Source organism: Nelumbo lutea, chromosome 3 (assembly GCF_056320005.1).
Source record: "Nelumbo lutea isolate HS-2025 chromosome 3, American lotus-T2T, whole genome shotgun sequence".
Taxonomy (NCBI): domain Eukaryota; kingdom Viridiplantae; phylum Streptophyta; class Magnoliopsida; order Proteales; family Nelumbonaceae; genus Nelumbo; species Nelumbo lutea.
In genome coordinates, this window is record NC_142686.1 from 93,060,504 (window position 1) to 93,087,758 (window position 27,255).

The window sequence follows — 27,255 nt, forward strand, 5'->3', positions numbered from 1 at the left end:
GCTCCCACCAGAAAACCCTTTTTACCACATAATGTTATTATGGCCTGGGGGATGATTGCTCCATCAATGTGATGATAAATGGAGAAAAAAAAAATCCTATATTTGACTCATTATTCTTCCTGCTCAGACTTAGTTGAAATCTTTATTTCATTCTAATTAGATGTTACAGAGAAGTTGCAAGCAATTTTAGTTTTGCGACCTCCCACTTTGCTACAAATTATTAGCAGTTCTACCTTTATAGCATTGTGTAAACAACACTATCAATCCCAACCATTAGTTCATATCTCATGGATACTTGCCACCACATCATGCCATAGTTTGTTGGTAACCAAATAGAAATTCCCAGACGTTTGCCCAACAAAGCTGAGTTTCTTAACCCCAAATTTCCCAGTTCCAAGTTCCAATTGCTGATAAAAAAAAATCCCATTTTCAATCCCCCTTTCTCCTTTTATATATTGTCTCCCAACTTATAAAATAGTCCCTTTTTGAATCCCCTAGCTCCACCAATATATCTCTTAGGATCTTTAATTTTTTTGTAATCAATGCAGTTAATCTAAAAGCAAAGAGGTAGTATTAGGAAGGTTAGCAAAGTTCCTCTTCCAAGTAGCTAAGTTCCTAATGAACCTATTGACCAAATCCCAAAAGTTGCAATATCTAGGGTTTCCACCTAGTGGAAGAGCTAAGTATCTCAAAGGTCAACAAAACAAAAATCCAGCCAACATAGAAGCATATTCTAACCCTTCCCCAAAATTAACTCTACAACACAACTCTTGTTGAAATTAATTTTCTAATTTGAGATTTTTCTTGATCAGTATTCAAATTTGATATTTTCAAAAGCATTTTATAGTTGTATATTGTTTGCCCCTGACTCATGTCTTCACAAAAAATAAAAGAAAAACATAATATATAGTAAACAAATTCTTGTGTAGTTCTTGTCTCATACCTAGCACTTATGCAACCTTTGATGAAACCATGATAATGCACCTTGAAGATTATTCTACTGAAGACATCAACAATGAGAATAAAGAGAAAAGGGATCTCCTTGTCTCAAACCTTGCTTAGCTGGGAAAAGTTTGGCATTTCATCAGCAAGCCCAGGAATGTGGAAAAGGATAGACAAACAGAAAGATAGGAATATAGAACAATTGATTCTAGGGCTTTGATGCAATGGGGAGATGAGGAAGGTTAGGTATCTGAAGGGAGTCTAGAAGATGGTCAAATCATACTCAAAGAAATTGATCCATCTAACAATACTCTACATAAAAGAGCTCCTTTAATCTGGCAAATACCAATTTACATATGTATCTATCGGAAATAGGTAGAAAACTAGGTCTTCTATTCTTTGTGGGGGGGGGGGGGGGATGATGTTAAGAAGCTGTCAGTTTTTCTTTACTTTGGAAAATTTGGAAGATAGGAAAGGACATGAGAAGGGGCATGATTAGAGGATTTCTGGTATCCACACAATACTGGGGACTAAATAGCCTTGAAAGAGGGTTGTACATTGACTTTCTTAGATAGTTGTTATTTCTTGGGATTTTAGGGGTTGGGAAGTAGGAAAAGAAGATTACAGGTTTGTGATTTTTGTAGACTAAATGGCTTTACCTTTGTATGAGTCGGCTAGGGTATTCTTACTATGGGACTCTAGTCTTTAAGAAAATTGATTGAGAATTGGGAGCCTTCTCAGTTTCTACTCACTTCATAGAGTCATTTTCAGTGGATTGTTACATTTTAGGTTCATTCTAAAGGGTTCAATTTGAGGAGTTTGATGACATTTAAGGAAGATAGGAAGCTCTTGGGTCATCAGAAGAGACAGAATCTCATCTGGATGTTTGCATTCTTTGATTTAATCCATAGGAGTGAATCAGTTGAACCTACCATGTGAGGGAACTATTTTACTTGGTCAAACAATAACCCCCACCCCCAAATTTTCAAGTGCTTGGACAGATAGGATGCCAATGTTGAGAAAGAGATGAGAAAAAAGATACAACTTTCAATTTTCTATAATTATGGACATGGAAACAGATCTGTATCTCCCATTTAATATGCTTACATCATGCTTTTGTATCTAGTATTTGAAGATTTGAATTTGTCGTTCATAAATACTTCTATCTTTATAGAGTTAATTAAGCTTTTAACATAAACAGATTTGTCATGGTATAACGTGTTAAAATATACCAGTTTACATGTTTTAGAAGTGTAACTCCTATAAACTATAAAGTGCCTGTGCTCCAGTGCTATTTTGGTATGCGTTGTGTCCAACAACTGGTACTCTAGGCATGTACGTGTATCCGAGTGTCATAATATAGATGTCTCACAATCCAAGGCCTTTCAAGATTGAAAACAAGTGGCTGTTGGAGGAAAATTTCATGTCAATGGTTGAAGAAAAGTAAGGCTCCTTCCCATCTATGGGCTGGGTTGGAAAAGATGTTAACAACAAATTAAGAATGCTAAAATCTTTCCTTAAGGAGTGGAACAAAGAATTTCTCAGAGATAATAAATAGTAGAAAATACATGTGGAAGAGGAAACTAAACAGCTTGAATGAAACTATGAAAGTACATCTCTCTCTCTCTCTCAATCAGAAAGGAACAGGCTTCTTCAACTAAAAGAGTAATGATCTAAATTTGCTTAATTGAGGAAGCCTCCTGGATACATATTGTAAGACTATAGACATTTCTATTACTGCAGAATTGCCAAAACATATTGCAAATCCCAACCCTGTGCATGTGAATACTGCAAGTAGATGTTCTCAAGACTTTCAAAGCCTGCAGGATCCCAGTGTTTTATGCATGAAAAATCTCAATAAGCTTCAATTTTGACATGTGGCGAGATCATGTGAGAGATGAGGAAAACCACACAGGCCAATACCCGGTCCCCTCACCGACATTCTTGTCCATAAACTGCCCATGTTGAGTTGTCATTACTAACTTGGGAATTTTTTTCCAAAAAGAATATTTTAGAACTCTGTCCAAGGTTCATGGCCATCTTTCCTATAAATAGGGAACCCAACTTAACCCCCAAGCTTCTAGAGTAGATATCTTTGTCTGACTTTCAAAAATTCACAAACCATTACCGCCCCATCCTCTCACACATATATGAAGGATGAATTTATTTGAAGGAAGCAAAAATTCTGCATTTTCATGGGTGTATGATAATTTTAGAGGGAGTTCAACTTTATAGTTAAGATGAAAGTAGAGCACTCCTAAATTGAGAACCCAAGTGAGGTCAGACAAATGAATGAAAGCTACTTTTTAAATCTTTTTACACCCAGCAATGGTGATTTTCCTATATTTTTGGGGATGGAATTCAAAAGTTTCTCAAATGAAGGTTCGGCAGAGATTAGGGCGGACAAAGATGGTTTGTTCATTGCAACAGAGGGGCTGGAGAATGAGAAGAGAAGGTTAATTCTAAAATCTTGCTTAGTCGGTGTGGTCAACACTACGAGATCAGTGGAGGAGACTAAACTTTGGGCTATCCATAGATGGAAGTTGAAGGGGGGCTGAGGATTCAAAGACTGCCGGACTCCAAGTGACTATTCATTTTCGCTAGTGAGGAAGAAGCCAGGAAGGCATGGTGCATGGGAGACAAGAATATCGATGGTGAGTCACTACACCTGCCTCCTTGGGACATGGGGAAGTTATTTTGGTATGCAGGGATGAGGAAAGCCATCTGGGTTAGAGTTTTGGGCTCCCAATCCACCTTTGGAGTACCAAGTTAGTGGAGAAAATTGGAGATTTGTGTGGAAGTTGCCTAGAGATGGATGACTCCAGCCAAGCTAAAGTAAAGGTAGAATGGATTAGGATTAGAGTAAAATGGCAAGGTTACCCTCTGACTACCATTAGAGTTGTTGTGAGAGTTGTTTATTTTGTTATTTTACAGTTGTTGGTAGCATGCTGTCAGCCAGTGTCTTTTATTTCCTTATTCGTTATATTGAGTTAATATAAATGATAAGCTGGGTACCACCAGCTATAGTTTTGATTCCCAATCTCTCTCTCTCTCTCTCTCTCTCTCTCTCTCTCTCTCTCCCTTCTCTTCCCCTCTCCTCTCTGTTCTCTTTTCTCTCGTCTCTATCCAGAAAAATTACATGGTATTAGAGCGAGGTTCTGGGCGATAAAGAATCTTTCTCAGTTTTTTTTTTTTTCGTTTCTCTCTCTTGATCTCTTGGACGTGTGGAGGACAAAGAAACCTAATCGGACTGATCAGGCCACTTGCCACTGCTTTCTTTGGGATCCTCCTTGGTCGTAACACCAAGGAAGCCCTAGTAGAAGAAGGGCAATGCTGTAAACACCACTCTTCTCCTTATTCGATGCTGTGAAGGTTGTTCGATGCAGTGAGGATTGGTTTCTGGCTTTGCACCTTCGAACAGGTGCTGGACAGGGGTATGTATTCCCTTTTTTTCTCTGTGGCCAATGCAGTGAAGGCCTTGGTTTTTTTATTTACACCTTCGTACAGGTGTTAGACAGGAATATGGTGTTGTTTTTTTTATCAGACAGGAGTATGTGCTGTAGTTGAACTGTGACTGATTACTGGGTTGTTCTAATGGCTGAACCATTACTGGACTGATTACTGGTTGCTATAGTGGAATTAGACAAATTACTGGGCTGTTCTAATGGCGGAACTATTGCTGGACTGATTTCAGCAGTGTTTTTTTTTTCTCTCATTCCAGAAGTAGAATTCTTGGGGGTTTAGCATTCTGGTTGTGTGGGATCAGGTCTGGTACACGTGATTCTGTTTTTTTTGTAGTGTAGACCCTCTCCCTCAATGGAAAACTATGATCCAGCATCATCTGGGGTTACACCAACCCATAGCACAGCTGGTATGGGTGGTGAAAACTTGATCTTTTCCATGCCAATTACCCCTCTAAATGGCCTAAACTACCTGGAGTGGGCTAAAAGTGTGAAACTCTATGTAACAGCAAGGGGAAAAACTGGTTACATAAATGGAAGAGTGAAAGAGCCCAAGTGTGAGACAACTGAACATGATAGGTGGGACCAAGAAAACAATATGGTGATGTCTTAGCTTCTTGCAGCCATGGAACCCGATGTGAAGAACTTTATGTGGGCAGACACCGCTAGTGAGACTTGGGAACAGGCCAAAACCACCTATTCTGAGCAAAGGCATTATGCCAAGATTTACCAATTGCAAGCTGAATCCTCAACTTGTAAATAGGGGAACCGTAGTTTGTCTGCCTATTATTCAGCCCTTACTTTAGTGTGGAAAGAATTGGATTACTATCAGACTATAGAATGGAAACATGATGATGATGCTAAGGCCTATGAGAAGCTAGTTTCTCAACAGCGTGTTTTTGCATTCTTGTTGGGACTCGACCCTGCTTACGAACCCTTGAGAGTTCAGATCTTAGGAAGTAAAGTGTTGCCTTCGGTTCAACAGGTAGCATTGGTTGCAATGGATAATAACAATATGGGCAAGAAAAGTGACTCCAAGAAGGCTGATGATAAAGATAAGTTGTTTTGTGCTCATTGTCGGTGCTCAAGATATACTCGTGACACATGTTGGGAAATTCACGGGAAGCCCAAGTGGGCAGTGAATAACCAAGAAATGGGTAAAGTGCAAGGTCAGAAGAAGCCGAATACAGCACATAATGCAGCATACGTGGCAACCCAGGATACTTAGTTTGCCGGTACTACACAAGACCACTTAATTGGTTCTGACCCCAAGGAAAATATCATGAATTCCTTCAGAGACCACTTGGAGTCATATGGTAGGGCTTTGTGACAGATGGATAGTTCAATTACCGGTACTCCTACTTCATTTGTGTCGACATCAGGTAATGCGGCCTGTGCGTTCCATGTCACCACTACCACTGACTCCCCTTGGATCATTAATTCAGGGGCCTCTAACCACATGACCGGTAAGCCAAACTTGTTTCAGACTTGTAACCTTTTATAAGGAAGGGATAAAGTGAGGCTTGCAGATGGATCATTCTCCTCCATTGCAGGCCAAGGATCAATATCCCTTCCCCATGGCCTTAACCTGAATTGTGTATTGCATGCTCCTCAACTTCCTATAAATTTGCTTTTAATCAGTAGTATTACAAACTCTTTAAACTATCGTGTAACCTTTTTTCTTGCTCATGTGTTTTTCAGGATCTAACTTCTAGGAGGACGATTGGTAGAGGGAGCCTAGTGAATGGTCTCTACATTCTCGACAACAAAGTTGGTCTCTCGGTGTCATCCTCGGAGTCATATATTCAGAATAAGAGTCAAATTTTTCTGTGGCATAGTCTTAGGTCATGTTTCATTTGAAATAGTAAAGTCTTTGTTTCCGGTTTTATTTAAGTCATGTTCAATGTCAGATTTCCAGTGTCAAACGTGTCAGTTGAGCAAACAATGTAGAACAACTTTTCACTCAAGTAATAAAAGATCAATTTGTCCTTTTCATATTGTGTATTCTAATGTATGGGGGCCTACTACTATAATCTCTAAGGGAAGATATAAGTACTTTATCATGTTGATCGATGACTTCCGCTATATATGGGTATTTCCCATGCGTAGCAGAGATGAAGTTCCAAAGATCGTGAAAGACTTCCAGAGGATGGTGTTTATGCAATTCCATGTTGAAATATAGATCTTTCAATCAAATAATGCAAAGGAATACTTTCATGGTGAGCTCAACGAGTTCTTTACTTCCCATGGATCTATTCATAGGAGCTCTTGCCCAAGAACACCACAACAAAATGGTGTTGCAGAAAGAAAGAAAAGACACCTCCTTGAGGTAGCTCGAGGGATGATGTTACACATGAATGTTCCAAAAAGGTTTTGGTTGGATGCTATACTTGCAGCTACTTATGTCATCAATTGCATACCCTCCAAAGTACTGAACTACATGGCCCCTCATTAGTTGTTGTTCCCTCAGTCTCCTTTATTTTCCATTCCCATGAGAGTATTTGGTTGTCGTACCTTTGTCCATGATTTGTCTCCGTCTCGTGGTAAGTTAGACCCTCAGTCCATTCCTTGTATCTTTATGGGGTATCCCTCCTCTCAAAAAGGGTATCGGTGCATTGATCATGTTAGTCATAAATCTTTTGTCTCTATGGATGTGTCTTTTTTTGAGTTTGAACCATTCTTCCCCACTTTTCCTCAAGGGGAGAGTAGTGTGGAAGAGGAGAAGCAGGTTTAGGTCCACTAAGTCTCTCTTCCTTCTATTCTGGACCTTGCCCCCTTTCATGTCTTCCAACATACATACCATAGAGATCAGCAATGTGACAGAGATGTGGAACTACCAAACATTGAGCAACCGACACTGTTAGACTCCCAGGAAGTAAGTCCAAACCCTGTTGCACCTATTGATACCCCTGCACCTACTGTGGATGACCTTGACATTCCTATTGCTCAAAGAAAGGGAGTCAAGTCATGCACTACCAAACACCCCATTACCCAGTATGTCTCCTATGATCACATTTCCCCCTCATACCGAGCATTCCTAACTACGGTTGATTGCATCTCTATACCCAGAAATGTTGTAGAGGCCTTAAAATACCCTGAATGGGCAGATGCTATGAAGGAGGAGATTAATGCCCTCCATAAAAATCAAACTTGGGAATTGGTGGATCTTCCAAGGGGGAAGACCCCGTGGGGTGTAAGTGGGTGTTTATAGTTAAACACAGAGCGGACGGGACAGTTGAAGGTACAAAGCAAGACTAGTAGCCAAGGGGTACACTCAAGTGTAAAGGGTTGATTATGATGAGACATTTGCTCCAATAGCTAAGATGAACTCAATTCGAGTTCTTCTATCATTAGCTACTAACCTTGACTGGGAATTGCATCAACTAGACATAAAGAATGCCTTTTTAAATGTTGACCTAGAGGAGGAGGTGTACATGGTTCAACCCCCTAGATTCTATGCCAAGGGAAGTGAAAATAAGGTGTGCAAGTTGAGAAAGTCTCTTTATGGTTTAAAACAATCTCCTAAGGCTTGTTTCAGTAAATTTCATATGGCAGTTCAGCAAGTAGGGTTCAAGCAATGTCAGTTTGATCACACACTCTTTGTGAAGAGATGTCGGGAATAAGTTGTTGTATTGGTAGTGTATGTGGATGATATCATCATTACAGGAAATTAGAGTTCAAAAATACAAAAGTTGAAACAATTCCTTGCATCTAAATTTGAAGTGAAAGATCTAGGTCCTCTAAAGTATTTTCTTGGAATTGAAGTTGCCCGCTCAAAAGAGGGCATCTTCATTTCTTAAAGGATGTATACCCTTGATTTGTTACAAGACATATGCAAATTAGGCACAAGGCTAATAGATACTCCTATGGATGTTGATCATAAATTGGGTGACTATGATGGTGAACCTATGAAAGATATGAAACAGTTCCAAAGGTTAGTGGGAAAGTTGATTTATTTGTCCATGACCTGTCCAAACATTGCCTATTCAGTTGGGGTCCTGAGCCAATTCATGCACTCTCCTAAGAAACCACACATGGAGGTAGCAGAGAGAGTCCTTAGATACTTAAAATAGTATCTGGGGATAGGTCTACTATTCAGTAAACATAATCACCTAAAGGTGGAAGTCTTTACAAATGTTGATTGGGCAGGTGTTGTGGATGATATCATCATTACAGGAAATTGGAGTTCAAAAATACAAAAGTTGAAACAATTCCTTGCATCTAAATTTGAAGTGAAAGATCTAGGTCCTCTAAAGTATTTTCTTGGAATTGAAGTTGCCCACTCAAAGAGACTTTTCTGCCTCCTGGTGGAAGAGCAAGAGGAAGACGAGGATGAACCCTCAGCGTTCGAACCCGAGATTTCCCTCCACGCAATCACCGGGATAAAAACCTCTCAGACCATGCAGTTGCAGGCACGGGTAGCAAGAAGACCAGTACGGATACTCATCGATTCAGGAAGCACACACAATTTCGTAAGTGAGCAAGCTGCCCTTCAGTTGGAACCGCCAATGGAATTTGGACCACGACTGCAGGTAGCCGTAGCAAACAGTGAGAGGGTTCATAGTCCGAGAATCTGTGAGGACGTCCAAATATAGGTCAAATCTGAATCATTCTCTGCTGATTTGTTTGTGCTATCCTTGGATGGATTTGATATTGTTCTTGGGGTTAAATGGTTGATCACCCTAGGCCCAATTTTATGAGATTTCAGCGCCCTAGCAATGACATTCCGCTTGAAAGGGAAGCAAGTCACTTGGCAAGGTAACAGGGTAAAAGCAAGGAAACACAGGTTCATGCACTTCAGGGAGAAACGACGCATACGGCGACTATGGAAAAGCTCCTCGCCGATTTTTCAGATGTGTTCCAAGAACCCAAGGGACTTCCCCCTTCCCGAGCGTGCGATCATCGAATCCCTCTGGCGCCGGGTTTAGAACCAGTCGTCGTCCGGCCTTATCGCTACCCTCATCGGAAGAAGGACGAGATAGAAAAGCTATGTGCTGAAATGATGGAACAGGGGAACATACGCCTTAGTCGTTCGCCCTTCTCCTCACCGGTACTGCTGGTAGCAAAACGGGATGGAACTTGGAGATTTTGTGTTGACTACAGAGAGCTCAATAATCGGACGATCAAAGATAAATTCCCCATTCCCATCGTGGACGAGGTGTTGGATGAACTTCATGGTGCCCAGTACTTCTCAAAATTAGACCTCAGGTCGGGATACTTCCAGGTCCGAATGGCTTCCAGGGACGTTGAGAAAACTGCCTTCAGAACTCACCATGGCCACTTTGAGTTTTTAGTTATGACGCTCGGTCTCACAAACGCCCCATCCACATTCCAGTCCCTGATGAATGAGGTATTTCAGTTTTTGAGCTCCTGCGCTAACACAAGCTCTTCCTTAAACGGTCCAAGTGCTCTTTTGGGGAGTGTTAGGTTCTTTACTTGGGTCGCGTCATCACCGGGCAAGGTGTAATGGTAGACAGTTCCAAAATTCAAGCAATCAAGGAATGGCCCAAGCCCCAATCTGCCAAGGCTCTACGCGGGTTCCTGGGTTTGATAGGATACTACCGCAAATTTGTGCAGAATTATGGCCTGTTGGCTGCCCCGTTAACCAACCTACTAAAGAAAAATGCCTTTCGTTGGGACGACGCAGCCGATGCAGCTTTTGCAAATTTAAGGGATGCCCTCTCCTCCACCCCAGTTCTGCAATTACCAAACTTCGATCTCGAGTTTACAGTTGAGTGCGATGCATCCGGAATAGGGATTGGAGCCGTATTACAGCAACAAGGGCACCCGATTGCCTTCTTCAGCCATAAACTGGCTGACCAACATTTAAAACTGCCAGCCTATGAGTGCGAACTGATTGGGTTAGCCAGATTCGTCCAACATTGGAGACCATACTTGTGGGGGAGGTCATTCGTCGTCAAAACCGACCACTACAGCCTCAAATACTTGTTGGAGCAGCGACTTACCACTTCTCCTCAACAACATTGGGTTAGCAAACTGCTTGGTTTTGATTTCCAAGTAGACTACAAGGCGGGATGCTTGAATCGCGCCGCTGATGCATTGTCTAGGTGTGATAAGGACCCTATGCTTCTGTGTGGAATTTCCCAACCCCGAATCACCCTGTTAGATGACATCAAGAAGGCGATGCCACAACCACCAGAATGGACGACCCTTGTGCAGAAAATTCAGTCCAGAGCTGCCGACTCCAATTGGTCCCTTCATGATGGGTTGGTATTGTATAAAGATCGGGTACATCTTCCACTGGATTCCTCTTTAAATCCTTCCATCATCTCCAGCATTCATAACTCAACCCATGAAGGCACTCAGAAAACACTGCAACGCGTCCACATCATAGTGAGAGGATGGAGGTTAATTTACTACAATATACCAATGACACACTTATCTTCTGTGATGCTTCTCAAGAGCAGTTATATCTTGTAATGACAGTGCTGAAATGGTGTGAAATAGTAGGGCTGAAAGTAAATTTGAGAAAAAGTGAGCTACTGGCTGTGGGTGAGGTGCAGGAGTTGGCTCATCGGGCAGAAATTTGGGGATTCAAAGTGGGTTAAGTGAAGTTAAAATATCTGGGAATGCCTCTGGGTGAAAAATGCAACTCCAAAACAATTTGGAAGCTATTGTTAGGATTGCTGTTAGGCTCTTATTAGACTGTCATTATTATCTTTCTTTGTTAAGTTGTAAGCAAGGGTACTATTGTAATTTTCTCATTTCTTTTAACACCCTGATCAGTGAGTGAGCCGCCACTGATGCTTTTTCCAGCAAATATTCTTTCTCCTCTGCTGTTTCACCTTCTCGCTTCTTCTCTTTACTTTTAGAGAACTGATCAAGAGTTTTCTGCTATTCTTTCTTTTCCTTTTGGTTGTAGAACCAAAAGGGTTATTGTTTTTGGTGTTTTCCCTCTTCATATGATGAATTTTTGAGTTGGTGGAGGAGTTTCCTCAGTGTTCTGTTGTTGTGGTCTGAGATCCATTCGGCTCTGTGTTGTACCCTATTTTATGGATCTCACACCAAGTTTCAGACCTGGCAATCTGTACTGTGGTGTGTATGAACCTTGAGGAGTGCTATTTCCCTCTACACATCTGTTGTTTTGCAGTGTATAGACTGTGAGGGTCGGCTGGAGGTGTTTTCTCTTTCCTTTTTTAGACTGTTGATGTTTAAAAGTTTCTTTTCTACTGCTGGTTTGTGTCTTCCATCCAGTTGTAAGTGCTGTTAACAGATAAACAGGTATGGGTTTGTGGTTGTTAGTTCTGTGTACTCTTTTCTGGTGCAAGTTTCAAGTGTGATTACCATTTATTTCGTACAAGGACAATGTCTACTAAAGATTCAGCTGTCTCAGAAGTTACTGGAAACCAGAATACGACAAGTTCAGGTACTGAGAGTTAGGATTTCCTGTTGCTATCACTGTCCTTGATGGACTAAATTATTTAGAGTGGGCAAAAAGTGTGAAATTATATCTGGTCTCAAGAGGTAAGCTTGGGTATTTGTCTGGTGATGTTCCTCAACCTAGGGAGGCTGGTTTGGCTCGTGATAAGTGGGACCAAGACAACTACTTGATCATATCTTGGCTAGTAACCTATGTTCACCCTAGTCTGAGGAAGAACTTCATGTGGGCTGATACGATAAAGGAGATTTGGGACCAAGCGAAGGCTACTTTTTCTGAGAAAAGACACTATGCTTGTATATATTACCTTCAAGTAGAGTCATCTGTTTGCAAACAAGGGGAGAAGAATCTGTCACCATATTATTCTTCTCTCAACTCCATGTGGAAGGAACTTGACTATTATCCAAGGTCCAAAGTATTGGAAACGCAAGGTGTATCAGAAAGGTAATTTTAAGAGACGTATCAAGATACACTTTGGAAACGCATAGATACAAACAAAAAATCAAAATACACATGGATACACTAGAAAATCCAAAAAAATCCTTAAAAAATATGAACAACAATAAAAATGAGTTTTATGTGATTATAACTAATTTATGTGTGTGTATATACTAATATTTATTAGTTAATATTTTTTTGAAGTCATTTGTTAGTTAATATTTATTATATATAGATTTAGATAATATTTATTATGTATACAAGTTAATATATACCTTAATGTTTAATAAATAAATATAATTTGTATTCATCTTATTATTATATAAATACTAATAATCAAATTTTAGCATTTGTTGGGAAACATCCACAAGGCAAGAAAGATTACTTTAAGTATAAAAAAAACATGTTGTTTTAATAAGCAATTAAGGTTCGCATAATGGTTAATTACTTATTGTTGTAAGCAAATGACTTGGGTTTGAAACTTGTTACCTTCGGTTTTTGATTTTTAACAAGTTATTTGACAAATAACATTTAATGACATATTAAATGTCGTAATTAAAGGCAATTCAAATGAGCATTTAATTAAATAATATTAGCATTTAGTGACATCTCAAACTTAAAGGCTTAATTAAAATTGATATTAATGAGAGAGAGAGAAAAAGAGATGAATTAAATTTAAAAAGAAAAGGGAAATCAAAATCGGCTGATACATAATGCATATCGGCCCGTTTTGGGTTGTATTGGCCGATACATACCCGAAATGGTCCGATATGAGGCCGATACAGATCCGTATTGGTCTGATATGAACGTAAAAACATGAAATCATCTAATTATACATGTTCCGTGTATTGAAACTTTTCTGAAACGATATGGCTGATATGGGCCGGTACGTTGCGAAATTTAAAACCTTGCTATTATCTAACTATTGACTGGAAAAATGAATCAAATGCAAAAGAGTATAAGAGACTTGTAAATCAGCAGTGGGTGTTTGCTTTCTTGGCTGATCTTAATCCCGGTTATGAGTCCATTAGTGTTGAGTAAGGAACTCCCATCAATTCAGGAAGTGTATTCCCTAGTTCAATCTAAGGAGAGTAGGATGATAGCCATGAATCATCCAGAGCATAATTTTCAAGGCACCAAGGCGACAAGGGGGCGCCTTGTTGCCTAGTCATCTAGGTGATGGACTCTTTTTAAGTAAAACCATATATCCTAGGGTAGCTCCCTATGTTCCATAACCATATTTTCTTGATAATTATTCATAATTTTCATAAGAGAAGTATAAATTTCATGTTTAAGTCTAGAAAATCAACATTTTATGAGAAGAAAAAGAACAAAGGAAAGAAATTTCAAAAAGTACAGGGGATGAACCCCTACTTTTGTTATAGGAAAGAAGAAAAAGAAAGTTGGAAGAAGAAGAAGAAGATGTGGAAGAAGAAAATTGTTGATTAGACAAAATTTTAAGTTCTTCCTTTGCTTATTGGTTCAGTGAGAGAGAAATCCCAAGGAATCACTCTAGGGTTTGTAGGAATCACTCCACACAGCAAACTTGCTCCAAAGAAATCTTCATTCATTCATTCATTCATTAGCTTCAAAAGAGAATACATCTATTTATAGAATGACATGTGTGGCCCGGAATACTGTTCACCATAATTACAAAAATGCCATTCCTTGTCTTGTGCATCAAGAAACACAGTAACTTTCTATCTACTAATGCAAATAAACTGAAAATTGAAAGACAAGCCCTATTAAATTAAAGGAACAAGATGTTATAGCCCAGGACCCACACAGGACTAGTTAAAATGACGAAAATACCCATACTGTACAAGTATACAAAACTATAGAAAATTTAAGAAAATTCCAAATTTGATTCTTCAGCTCTTGCATTATTAAAGTTTTGAAATTTTTTAGGGTTCAATCAAGGATCAAAATTTCAATACAATACGCCTTGTATTGGGTGTATCGTATTGTATCTTTGAGGCTCCAATACACCTATTTATAGGTGTTTTCGGGGACTCATTTTTTAAATAATATATATATTTAAAAATTAAATTAAAAACCAAAGAAATGAAAAAATAAGGGGAGTATCGTTATAAGTACCGATACACCTCTGTCGATACATAGAGGTGTATCGGTACTTTGAACAATGGGTTCAATACAACAGTTAGCAATGTTTGCGTTGATTAAACCCTAACAAATAAGAAAATAATGAAAAGAAATTAGTATATAAACACATAAAAAAATTAACATTCTAGTTTAATAATGTCTATTTCATAATTATAATGTCAAAAAAATTAAAAATATAAAAGTATTTTATAACCCAGTGCACAAAACTACTTGGTGACTGGGTGAGGCGAAACTCCAAGGGCGCCTTGTCGCCTAGGCGTCACCTTGACAACAATGATCCAGAGGGGGAGCAACAGGTTGCTCTCTTGGCCAAGGGAAATGGTGGAAGTAAGAATTGTAGTGATGGTATTAAGAAGCCTGGAACTATTGATAAGGGTAAGTTGAGATGCTCCCGTTGTGGTGAACCCGACATACCAAAGAAACATATTGGGACCTTGTGGGGGCAAGCCGAAGAACTTATAGTCCTTCCAGAAGAAGCAACCGCAACAGTATGGAAAGAAATCTATTTCAGCCAATGTAGTTTTTGGTGACTCATCTTAGGAGAGTATCTCCACGGGATCTAACTCCAAAGAGGGGATGCTGAATACCTTACATGATCAGTTGTTGGAAGAGTATGGTAGGACTCTTTGGCATCTTGAAGAGTCATTTGTCACTTCATCTACCTCACATGTGCCCACTTCAGATAATCAGACCTCTGCATTCCATGTGTCTACTTCATCTTCTAACCCTTGGATCATTGATTCAGGGGCAACCAACCACATGACTGGTAAGCCAAGTTTATTTTCAGCATATCGTTTACTTTCTATTAAGGACAAAGTTAGGCTAGCTGATGGTTCTCACACTACCATTGCTGGTAAGGGTACTATATCCTTACAAAATAGTGTTCACCTACATTTTGTCTACCATGTTCACAAATTTCATACTAACTTTTTATCTATTAGTTGTATTACCAAATCATTGAATTGTAGTGCAACCTTTTTTCTAATTCTTGTGTTTTCCAAGATTGGACTTCTAGGAGAACGATTGGTAAGGGATGTGTGGCAAATGGTTTCTACATACTAGATGATGTTGTTGTTTTTGAGTCAAGTAATACAAAAAGTTTCATTCGTCAATCTAAGAGTCCTTGTAATAAATCCTAGATCTTGCTTTAGAAATATCGTCTAGACCATTTGTCTTTCAGTCTTTGAGAGTCTTGTTCCCTAAATTATTTGTCAGTGTCTGAGTCTTCACCTTAGTATCCAACCTGTCCTTTGAACAAGCATTGTAGAACAAATTTTCCTCCAAGAAATAAAATCGTTGAATTTCCTTTTCCAATTTTTCACTCAGATGTGTGGGCCCCTACTACTACTATTATTGCAAAAGGAGATTACAAATATTTTATTAGTTTAATTGATGACTTTTTGCAATATACTTGGATTTACTTGCTTCGCTCATGGGATGAAGTTCCTAAAGTAATACAAGATTTCCAAAGAATGGTGTTTACTCAATTTCATGAAGAAGTATGGATATTTCATTCAGACAATGTTCATGAGTATCTTAGAGACGATCATAATTGGTTTTTTTCTTAGCATGGTACCATTCATCAAAGTACATGTCCAAGAAGAACTCCTCAACAAAATGGTATTGCTAAGAGGAAGAACCAACATCTCCTTGAAGTGGCTCATGGTTTGATGTTGCATATGCATATTTAAAAAAAAAATTGGGCCGGTGCTATGTTGATAGCTGTACTTCTTATCAACAAGATGCCCACACGTATTCTTAAGTTCAAGGCCTCACATCAACTTTTGTTTCCTAAGCCCCCTCTATTTTCTATTCATGCTCGTACCCTTGGATGTTGATGTTTCGTCCAGATCTGTCCTTGTCTAGTGGTAAGCTTGACCCTCGTTCCATCCCTTGTATTTTTCTCGGTTATCCCTTGGCCCAAAAGGGATATAAATGTTATGATCCCACTACTTGGTGTACTTTCATTTCTATGGATGTATCTTTTCTTGAGTCTCAATCCTTATTTCTTGCTTCTCCTCGGGGGAGGGGGGGGATAGTTGTTAGGAGGAGAAGCATTTCCTTGTTCCCTCGGTTCTTGTCACATCTAATGTTGTTACTATCCCTCTTGTTGCTACTCATCATTCTCCTATTCGTTTACCTATCCAATGTGTTTACACTCGATCTAGGTCTCGTTCTTGTCCACCACATTGTCAACAGGAGCAACATACATCACCATATCATTGTTAACAAGTACCTAACACTGCATTTCTTGAATCAATGGAACCTTAATAGGCAAACCTAAAAAGTAGTGCATATCCTATTGAACTAGGTAAGGTTCCTTGTATGGCCCTAGTTGTGATCTTGTCTTCTTATTGTTGCTTGTTAAGGTACCCGTTTATCAATCACTTTGCTACTTGTACCAACTTGTCTCCTTATCATTTCTTTTCTTTCTACTATTTCTAGTGTTTCTATTCCTAAATCTGTTGCAGAGGCCCTGAATAGTCCTGAGTGGAAGAATGCTATGTTAGAGGAAATTTATGCTCTTAATAAGAATTGCACATGGGATTTGGTTGATCTTCCCGAGGGTAAGAGACCTATGGGATGCAAGTGGGTATTTATAGTCAAGCATCATGTGATGGTTCAGTTGAAAGGTATAAAAAAAGGTTGGTGGCTAAGGGTTTCTCCCAGACATATGGAGTTGATTGTCGTCTCAAGAAGTTGTTGTATGGCTTGTAACAATCTCCTAGAGCCTGGTTTGGTAGGTTGAATAATGTTTTTAAGCAAGTTGGTTTCAAACAATGCTAGAGTGATCATACCCTCTTTGTGAAGAGGGAAGGTGATCTAGTTGTTATACTTATTGTATATGTGGACGATAGTGTTATTATAGGGAACATGGATGTAGAGATACAAAAGCTAAAGGGATTGCTAGGTGCTTAGTTTGAAGTGAAAGATCTAGGCCCCCTAAAGTATTTCCTTGGAATTGGGTTGCAAGGTCGGACAAAGGCATTTTCATTTCTTAGATGAAGTACACCCTAGATCTTCTTCATGGCACCAGTAAAGGTGTTCTCTTCTCCGAGGGTCATTTTAGGGTAGAGACTTTTACGGATGCTAATTGGGAAGGTTTAGTTGATGATAGAAGATCTACCACAAGTTACTATGGCTTTGTTGGAGGTAATTTGGTAACTTGGAAAAGTAAAAAGCAAGTTGTGGTTGCTAGATCCAGTGCAGAGGCTAAGTATAGAGCCATGGCACATAGCATAACTGAAATGTTATGGTGGAAGAATATGTTAATGGAGTTGGGAATTAAAGATCAAAATTCAACACATTGTGATAATAAGGCAGTGATTAATATTGCCCACAATCCCATGATGCATGAGAGGACAAAACATATTAAAGTGGATAAGCATTTCATTTGTGAAAAGAATGGAGATGAAGGTGTTACTAGTGCTTGACATGTTGATATTTGTATGGGAATGATTGATATATGTAGCCCAACTTGAGGAGCGTTGATTGCTGTTAGGCTCTTATTAGACTGTTATTATTATCTTTTCCTTGTGAAGTTGTAACCAAGGGTACTTTTGCAATTTTCTCATTTCTTTGTGAGTGAAACGCCACTGGTACTTTTTCCAGCAAATATTCTTTCTCCTTCTCTGTTGTTTCACCTTCTTGTTTCAACTATTTACTTCTAGAGAAGCCAATTGTAGAAAGAACTGAAAAGAAACTGGTCTCCTGGAAAGCCAAATATCTTTCTTATTGAGGCAAAATTACCCTGGTGAAAAGTGTATTATCCTCCCTTCCCATGTATCTTTTATCTTTGTTTCTAATACGTTGAGGGGTTTCCTTTGGAGAGGCTGGGAAGATGAGAAGTACCACTTAGTAAACAGGAACAAAACTTGTAAAGCCAAATCTCAAGGGGGCCGGGAATTGAAGGGTTGAGAGATCCATCAGATGGATGCCCAAAGATTGCGGAATAAGGGGCGAATTTCAAAAATTTTTCTCTCCCTTCAACTGGGAATCACATTCCCTATTTAGAAAATCATATTTTCAAGGATAAATCTTGAACCTTAAACTGAACCAGATCTGAACCAAAAGGAATGGGAGAGAATGATACCTGATACGGAGAAGCAATATCTCCCAACGAAGGTGTTCACGCCCAAGGAAGGATCCAAAGACTGCTCCCACTGAAGATGGCGCAATGCAAGATGGAGCAGAATCAGCAGTGTTCTTCCCCAAGAACTCTGTCCTTCGCAAGAAACAGCAGGATGGAACGTGAGCACAGCTTCCTTTTCAATCCTTTCTCAAAGAATTGATGTCAAGATCCAATCTTGACTTCTCCCACAGCTGGAGATCGAATTGGCAAACAGGGCGGCAAGAGCAGGGAGGCGGCAAGAGAGTATTCGCAGGGTGCAGAATTCTCTCTTCTTGATTTCAGCACTAAAGAGGATCTGATGTGTTTCTTAGTCACACTCTCAAGACTGCCGCCCCCTCCTTCCTTTTGTTAACTTGAAAAGATCAGCTCCTAATCCCATTAGGAGGTGCTTATCCAAATCATATTTGGATCAGCCTTCTCTTCTAATGATAAGGATAAACCCTTATCTTATCTGCAGATTAGATTAGCTTTATACTAATCTTATTAGGAGGTTTCTAGATCTGAATCACATTCAGATCTGGACTCTCTGAGTGGATAGGAATAAGACCCTATCCTAACTGCTAATCCATCTCAGAATTCGCCCATTTAATTAACTAAATTAATAGCCTAGTTCGAAATGGGCTTTAGGCCCATTAAGCTTATGTGCTCACTTAACCTTCCTAATTGCTGCCCAGTTGGGCTTCCTTGTATGGCGTGGGACCCTAGCATTGATCTACACATCAGCCACATGGGTTCGGCCCAGCCTTTGTTACAAGGCCTGATCGAATACACTGTTAAAGACAGTGCACCCCCTGAAACCCATCAAATGGGCTCTATGGGCCCAACACTTATCCTAAGTGGTCCCTGGGCCAAGCCACCTTGTAACACCCAGGGACTGTGGGCAGATGCAAGATTAGCCCATCAGGTATTATCCTCAATGGTCTTACACTTAACCTCTCAGCCCATAATGATCATACACTGCCCGACAAGAGAGGACCTCTCCCTTGGCTGCAAGGAACAGTGTTGCACTCTCCACTTATATGGATCCCGGGAATTAAAACCCTTTTGCAAACATTTTAGAAACCATAATATATATACTTTTATATCTCATATAAAATATATTTTGCAAAACAAATTTCAACGGTTGAAATCGGCTGCCGGCAGTCTTGGTTTCCAACAGTGAGTGCATCCTCGATCATTACCTTTGTCCGACAAAGGGGCTGATCCTGTCACTATGATCACCCACTCAGATGAATTCTCGGATTGTCCCAACATACCCAGGTTTTGACCCCCGCTAAGGATCTCACTGATTGGTATATCAAAGACAGCCCGATCCGACACCTAGTGCAGTATCATAATCGAGTCTAGGGGTCGGGTGTAACTTTCCAGTTTTGCCCATCAATCTCCAAGGTCCAGGGCAATACTGGAAATCTGGTCCAGTTCAAAGATTCAATTAATCCCACACTGTATGTGCCTAGGGTCTCACCCCGGTAGCTGAGACAAGCCACCCCAACCGACTTGGTGGCACCACAATGTCAGCCTTGTCAGGATAGGTCTCCCCAGACCGACCCACTGGCTGTGAACATTCTAAACTAACACGAGTCTCAATAAGTGTCCAGTTTAAGGGTATTACACAGAAACATACCAAGGGAACATGAATCAAATATGTACTTTTATTCATTTACAATAAACTCATAAAGTACATCAATTTTGATTGAAGCTAAGGGCATACAAAACTGTCTAACAGGAATGGCAGCTATCATTGGGCCGAGTACTTCTATTGCTGGCATACGGTACACTGTGCTACGTGCTGCTCGACTGCCTTCCTCATGTTGGGCCAATAAAAATGTGAAGATAACCTATTATAGGTCTGGAAAACACCAGAATGTCCACCCAGCACCGAATCATGATAGAGCTCTAGCAAGGTTTTCTGATGCACTGAAGTAGGAGAGAGGACAAATCTCCCTTTAAAAAACAAGTCTGGTCCCTTCATGGTGTACCCTGGTGTAGAGGTGGGGTCTTGCAGATAGCTTTGCCGCACCTTTTTGAGGCTAGGGTCATTTCTGGCCTCCTCTCGTAGAGCTTCAAATAGAGGGTAATGGGGCTGAGAGTGTACTAATAGTGACAAATCAGCCGTCTGAGACAATGCATCCGCAGCTCTGCTGGTGATTCCAGGCTTGTATTCGATTAAGAAATCAAAGCCCATTAGTTTCATTATCCATTTTTTCTGATCTGGGGTGAGAGCCTTTTGGTCCAGTATATACTTCAAGCTTCTCTGATCCATCCAGATTGTGAACCTTCAACCCAACAAGTATGGTCGCCATTTATAGACTGCCAGTACTATTGCCATAATCTCCTTTGTATATGTTGACTGATTCTGGGCCCTAGTGGAGAGGGCCTTGCTGAAATAAGATACGGGCCTTCCATTTTGCATGAGCACTGCTCCAACTCCCACACCTGATGCATCACATTCAACCACGAAGGTCTCTTCGAAATTTGGTAAGGCTAGGACTGGTGGGCTGATCATGGCCTGCTTTAGAGAATCAAAAGCCTTCTGGGCCTGCTCTGTCCAAACGAAGCAGTTTTTTTTGAGAAGCCCAGTTAATGGGACTGCTAGTGACCCATAGTTGCATATAAATCTCCGGTAGTAGCCGGTAAGGCTCAAAAACCTGCATAAGGCTTTGACTGTTTTGGGCGTGGGCCAGTCTTGTATACAATTTATTTTTTCTGGGTCAGCCATGACCCGTCCAGCTACAACCACATGGCCCAAATAATGGACTTCAATCTGCCCAAAAACACATTTTGAAAGCCTGGCAAATAGTTGATGTTGTTTCAGAAAGCTCAATGTCTGTTCCAAGTGTTGGAGGTGTGAATTCCAATCCTTGCTGTATACCAGAATGTCATCAAAGAAGACCAAAATGAAACGCCAAAGGTAGGGCCTGAAGATATCATTCATGATGGCGTGAAAGGTAGAAAGGGCGTTGGACAGCCCAAACGGCATAACTAGGAACTCACCATCGTGGGTTCTGAAGGCTGTCTTGTATACATCTTCAGAGTGGACCTGGACTTGGTGATAGCCGGATCGGAGGTCCATTTTGGAAAAATACTTGGCTTGCCCCAGCTCATCTAATAGTTCATCCACAACGGGGATCGGAAACTTATCCTTGACTGTGATATGGTTCAGGGTCTGGTAATCTACACAAAAATGCCAGTTTCTTTTTTACAAGGACTACTGGGGACGAAAATGGGCTAGTACTAGGCTGTATCCATCCCTTGTGCAGGAGCTCTTTCACGAGCCTCTCAATCTCAGTTTTTTTGGAAATGTGGTATCTGTAGGGCCGCACGCTAGTAGGGGCTGCCCCTGGAATTAGAGGCATATGATGATCTTGGAACCGATTTGGGGGAAGCTGGTCTGGGTCTCTAAAGACTTCTGGAAATTGGCCTAGCACCTTTTGTATGTCATCTTGGTCCTTCTCAGATGATTGGACCTCATTTTCCAGCTTTAGTAAAGGCCCAATAGGCACTGGGCCCATCTACATCAGCAGCAGGTATTCTTTTCCAAACCCCACTTTAATCATGGAGTGTAGACCTTCCACTATTGGTCTGGGTACCTCCTGACCTTGCAGATGGCAGCGGAGCTGTTGGAAAACGTGGGGTTACTGGTTCAGATCTGAAAATAGAATTGTATATATTCCTAGGATTGTGGAATGATTGATTTAGAAAGTTTTTCTTTCTATTTTTGTACTTTCTATTTTCTCTTCTTTCTATTTTTTCTTCTTTCTATTTTCTTTTCTTTCTATTTTTCTTTCTTTCTATTTATTGCAGCAGCTTACTGTATAAATATGCCAATTGGCAATAGAATGAAACACATCAGTATTCTACCATTCCAAAACATGGTATCAGAGCTCTAGGTTTGTCAACCTTGAGATTTTTTTTTTGGCCTTCATTGCCAGTTTTTTGTGTTTTTCTCTTCTGGCCTTCAGTGTTAATCTGTAACCAGAAGTGTTCCTTTATTCTCCTTTCCTGCTGGCCTTATTTTTCCTCCATTAACAATGTTCGACATGACTGCAACAAGTGCTCCCGTCCAAACCGATGAAGGAGCAACAAATTCTCATCCTCACACTGGTGATTTGCAAAATATTCAGGCAACATCTAGACTGAATGGCCAGAATTACTTAAAGTGGTCACAACTAGTGCGTACCTATTTGAAGGGAAAAGGAAAAATTAGTCACCTCCTTGGAACAGGACCAAGGTTGGGCGAGCCAAATTTTGATGCTTGGGACGAATAGGACTCCATGATTATGTCATGGTTGTGGAGTTCAATGACACCCGAGATCAGTGATACTTGTATATTTCTTCCCTCTGCAAAGGCTATTTGGGATGCTGTTTGACAAACCTATTCCAAAGCCCATGACACTGCTCGTGTCTATGAGGTCAAAGTGAAGACTGTGGCGGCCAAACAAGGGAGCAGGAGTGTTACAGAGTATGAAAATCTGGTGCAAAATTTATGGCATGAGCTTGATCATTATTGGGTTCTTGAGACAAAGTGAACAGATGATGTTGTGATCTTGAAGAATTTTATTGAAAGAGATAGGGTGTATGATTTTTTGGTCGGACTGAATGCTGAATTTGATCAGGTCCGAATACAAATTCTTGGCAAAGAAGAGGTGCCTCCATTGAATGAAGTCATAGCCCTTGTCAGAGTTGAGGAAAGCCATCGTGGAATCATGCTTGAGCCTAAAGATCCCGAAGGCTCAGCCATGGTGGCAAGGGGAGGAAGTTACAGTGGTTCAACGGGTGAGAACAATCACAACTTGGCTCATGACACAACCACCGTGACTCTAACGATAACCTCTGGTGCACCTATTGCAAGAAGCCCAGACACACGAAAGATCGGTGCTGGAAACTTCATGGGAACCTCCCACATCCAGGAAGGAATGGGGAAATCGAGGAGTTTCAAAAGGAGTTCAACAGGCCCATAATGTCTCCACAACCCCGCAGCAAGAACACTCAAGTCAGGGACCATTTAATGATGAAGAAATTGAAAGGCTAAGGAGCTTCCTAAAATCCTTGAAACCAGGAAGTGGTTGTACCTCTCTTGCTCTCTCAGGTGAGTCTTTATCTCTAGGATTACATGCCTCGGCTAGTGTTTTTCCATGGATTCTTGATTCTGGAGCTACTGACCACATGACACCCTCTTCACTACATTTTCTCACCTATACACCCTGTCCTAGTAATAGAAAAATTTCTGTTGCTGATGGTTCTTTCACCACAGTGGCAGGGATTGGGAATATTCAAATTACTCCATCCCTATTACTTAAAAATGTGCTTCATGTTCCTAAGTTATCCACTAGCCTTATCTCTATACATAAACTCACCCAGGATGTGAACTGCAATGTTGTGTTCTTCCCTTCTTATTGTTTATTTCAGGACCAGGTTTCAGGGAAGAAGATTGGACTTGCTAAGGAAAGAGATGGACTCTACTACCTTGAAGCAACCAGCAAATCATTTCACACTGTTATGCATGTCACACACGAGTAATTCTTATCTACCTCCAATAAAGATTTAATTTGGCGTCATCATTTCCGTTTTGGTCATCATTCATTTCCTATTTTAAAAACAATGCTTCCTTCCTTGTTTAAAGGAATTGATGTTGAAACCTTTCATTGTGATGTTTGTGAACTTGCTAAGCACAAAAGGGTTTCTTTCCCAATCAGCAATAAAAGATCTTCAACTCCTTTTTATTTGATTCATTCGGATATATGGGGCCCTTCTCAAATTCCCAACATTACTGGTTCCAGATGGTTCGTCACCTTTATTGATGATTGCACTAGGGTCACATGGATTTTTCTTCTTAAGTCTAAATCTGATGTGGGTACGATTCTTCCCAACTTTCATAACATGGTCCAAACTCAGTTTGGTGTGAGAATTAAAAGGTTTCGATCTGATAATGCTATAGATTATTTTAATCAGAATTTGTCCCCAGTTTTTCAGAAAGAAGGCATTGTGCATGAATCCTCCTGTGCTAACACTCCCCAACAGAATGGGGTAGCTGAGAGAAAAAATGGCCATCTTTTGTAAACCACCCGAGCCTTTCTCTTTCAAAATCAGGTGCCAAAACAATATTGGGGGGAAGCTGCCCTTACTGCTGCCTACACCATAAATAGACTACCATCTAAAGTTCTTGACAATCGAAGCCCAATACAAGTCCTTTCTCAATTTTACCCTGATATTCGAGCCTCAAATAATCTCACACCAAGAATTTTTGGCTGCACTGCCTTTGTTCATGTCCATAATAAGGGAAAATTAGACCCACAAGCAATCAGGTGTGTCTTCTTGGGATATTCCCCAACTTAGAAAGGTTATAAATGTTATCATCCAGTCACCAGAAAATTCTACACCTCCATCGATGTCACATTTGAGGAAGGAAAATCTTTTTTCACTCAATCTTATCTTCAGGGGGAACCCTCATTAATGGAAGATAAGGCCTCGGATCTACTCTCCCTAGATGTATTACCCTCCTCACAGACATTTAGTCGTCAAGAATCACATCCCTCTGAGTCACATTCCTCTGAGCTCCACATTCCCGAGTCTCAACAAGAGTCAAACAACCCGACCATTGAACCAAATTTGGACACTGTTAACCCCACGAATGATGTGCATGATAATGTGAGATATATGCAGGTTTACTCTAGGAGGAAAAATCCAGATCCTCAACCTGTGCAAGTTCAAGATTCAACTCCTAATCCTAGAACTGAGGGATGCTCAGAACCTGAACCTACACCTTCACAGTCTGAGTATGAGTATGACCTACCTATTGCACTAAGAAAAGGAACTAGAGAATGTACCAAACGCCCATTGTACCCTTTAGCCAAATATGTATCATTCCAAAGATTCTCTAAATCCCATAAAAGTTTTCTAGCCAGCCTTAACATCATTCCAATTCCTAATACTCTAGCCGAGGCACTTTGTAATAAGGAGTGGAGAAAATCCATGAGAGTGGAAATGGAGGCATTAGAAAAAAACAACACGGGAAGTTGTGGATCTACCAAGAAACAAGAAGACGGTAGGTTGTAAATGGGTGTTCACAATTAAGTGCAAATCTGATGGGTCATTAGAAAGGTACAAAGCACGCCTGGTAGCCAAGGAATATGCACAGACTTATGGGGTAGATTATCAGGAGACTTTTGCCCCAGTAGCTAAAATGAATACAGTAAGGGTGTTACTGTCGTTGGCTGCTAACTATAATTGGGATTTGCAACAGTTTTATGTAAAAAATGCGTTTCTCCATGGTGATCTAGAAGAGGAGATATACATGGACATTCCACCGGGTTTTGGAGAAGGCATTAAAGGTAACAAAGTTTTTCGGTTGAAGAAAGCACTATACAGTCTTGTTAGAAAGTAGAAGATTGACTCTCTGATTGATTCTCCATAATTTTAGGTCCATCAGTTTAGGAAACTTAATTTCCTAGAATCATGGGATATTAATTGGAGAATCCCACTGATATAGAAATTAGTTTTTTAGGAAAAGTTAGTTTCCTATTTTATCACCCTGTAAATTAGCTCTGTAATTCTATATAAAGTTGTGTATATGCTCCTTACAAGACAATACAATCAATTTATTTTTCTCTCAAATTTTCACATGGTATCAGAGCTGGTCACGACTTAATCCACGCATAGTATCTCTTTGGTCATCTCTGCTACTGGTTCAAGAACTCTCTAACAGTATTTGGGAGGTTCTTGGGGATATCTATATTAATCCATCACTTACACTAAAAAGTGTCCTTCATGTTCCAAAATTGTCCACTAACCTGATATCCATCCAAAAACTCACCCATGACATGAACTGTAATGTGCTTTTCTATCCTTCTTACTGTATATTTCAGGACCGGGATTCGGGAAGAGGATTGGACTTGCTAAGGAGAAGAATGGACTCTACTATCTTGAAGAATCATGCAAATCAAATATTGTCCAGGATAGGTTATCTCTGTCACTCCTTTCATCATCCAACAAAGACACCATTTGGCTTCATCACTTTAGACTAGGACATCCATCTTTTGGAATTCTGAAAACTATGTTTCCCTCCTTGTTTAAAGGATTGAGTGTTGAATATTTTCATTGTGATGTGTGTGAATTTGCAAAACACAAGCGTGTGCCCTTTCCAATCAGTAACAAGAGAAGTTCAGTCCCATTCTTTTTGATCCATAGTGATATATGGGAACCCTCCACAATTCCAAATGTGTCTGGCTCACGATGGTTCGTCTCTTTTATTGATGATTGCACTAGGGTCTCTTGGATCTTTCTTCTTAAATCTAAATCAGATGTAAGTAGTGTACTCCCAAATTTCCATAACATGATCCAAAATCAGTTTGGGGTCAGAATCAAAAGATTTAGATCGGATAATGCACGGGATTATTTCAACCAAACTTTATCCCCATATTTTCAAAAAGAAGGGATTATCCATGAATCCTCCTGCATTAATACTCCACAACAAAACGGAGTAGCAGAAAGGAATAATGGTCATCTACTAGCTGCAACCCGAGCCTTACTTTTCCACCAGCATGTTCCAAAAACCTATTGGGGGGAAGCTGTGCTTACAACCGCATGCATTATAAATCGATTACCTTCAAGGGTGTTGGGATTTAAAACACCAATGGAAACACTTTCTCAATTTTATCCCGATCTACGTACAACAAATAATCTCACCCCAAGAATCTTTGGATGCACTGCTTTTGTTCATGTTCATACCCATAATAGAGGGAAGTTGGATCCAAGAGCCG

At 40.1% G+C, this 27,255-nt stretch overlaps 1 protein-coding gene across 3 annotated transcripts in view; it reads right to left on the reverse strand.

Moving 5' to 3' along the window:
- LOC148866893 (C2 domain-containing protein At1g53590-like) overlaps window positions 1-27,255 on the reverse strand; it is a 48,733-nt gene that overhangs the window by 2,683 nt on the left and 18,795 nt on the right. The gene's annotated exons all lie outside the window — the stretch shown is intronic.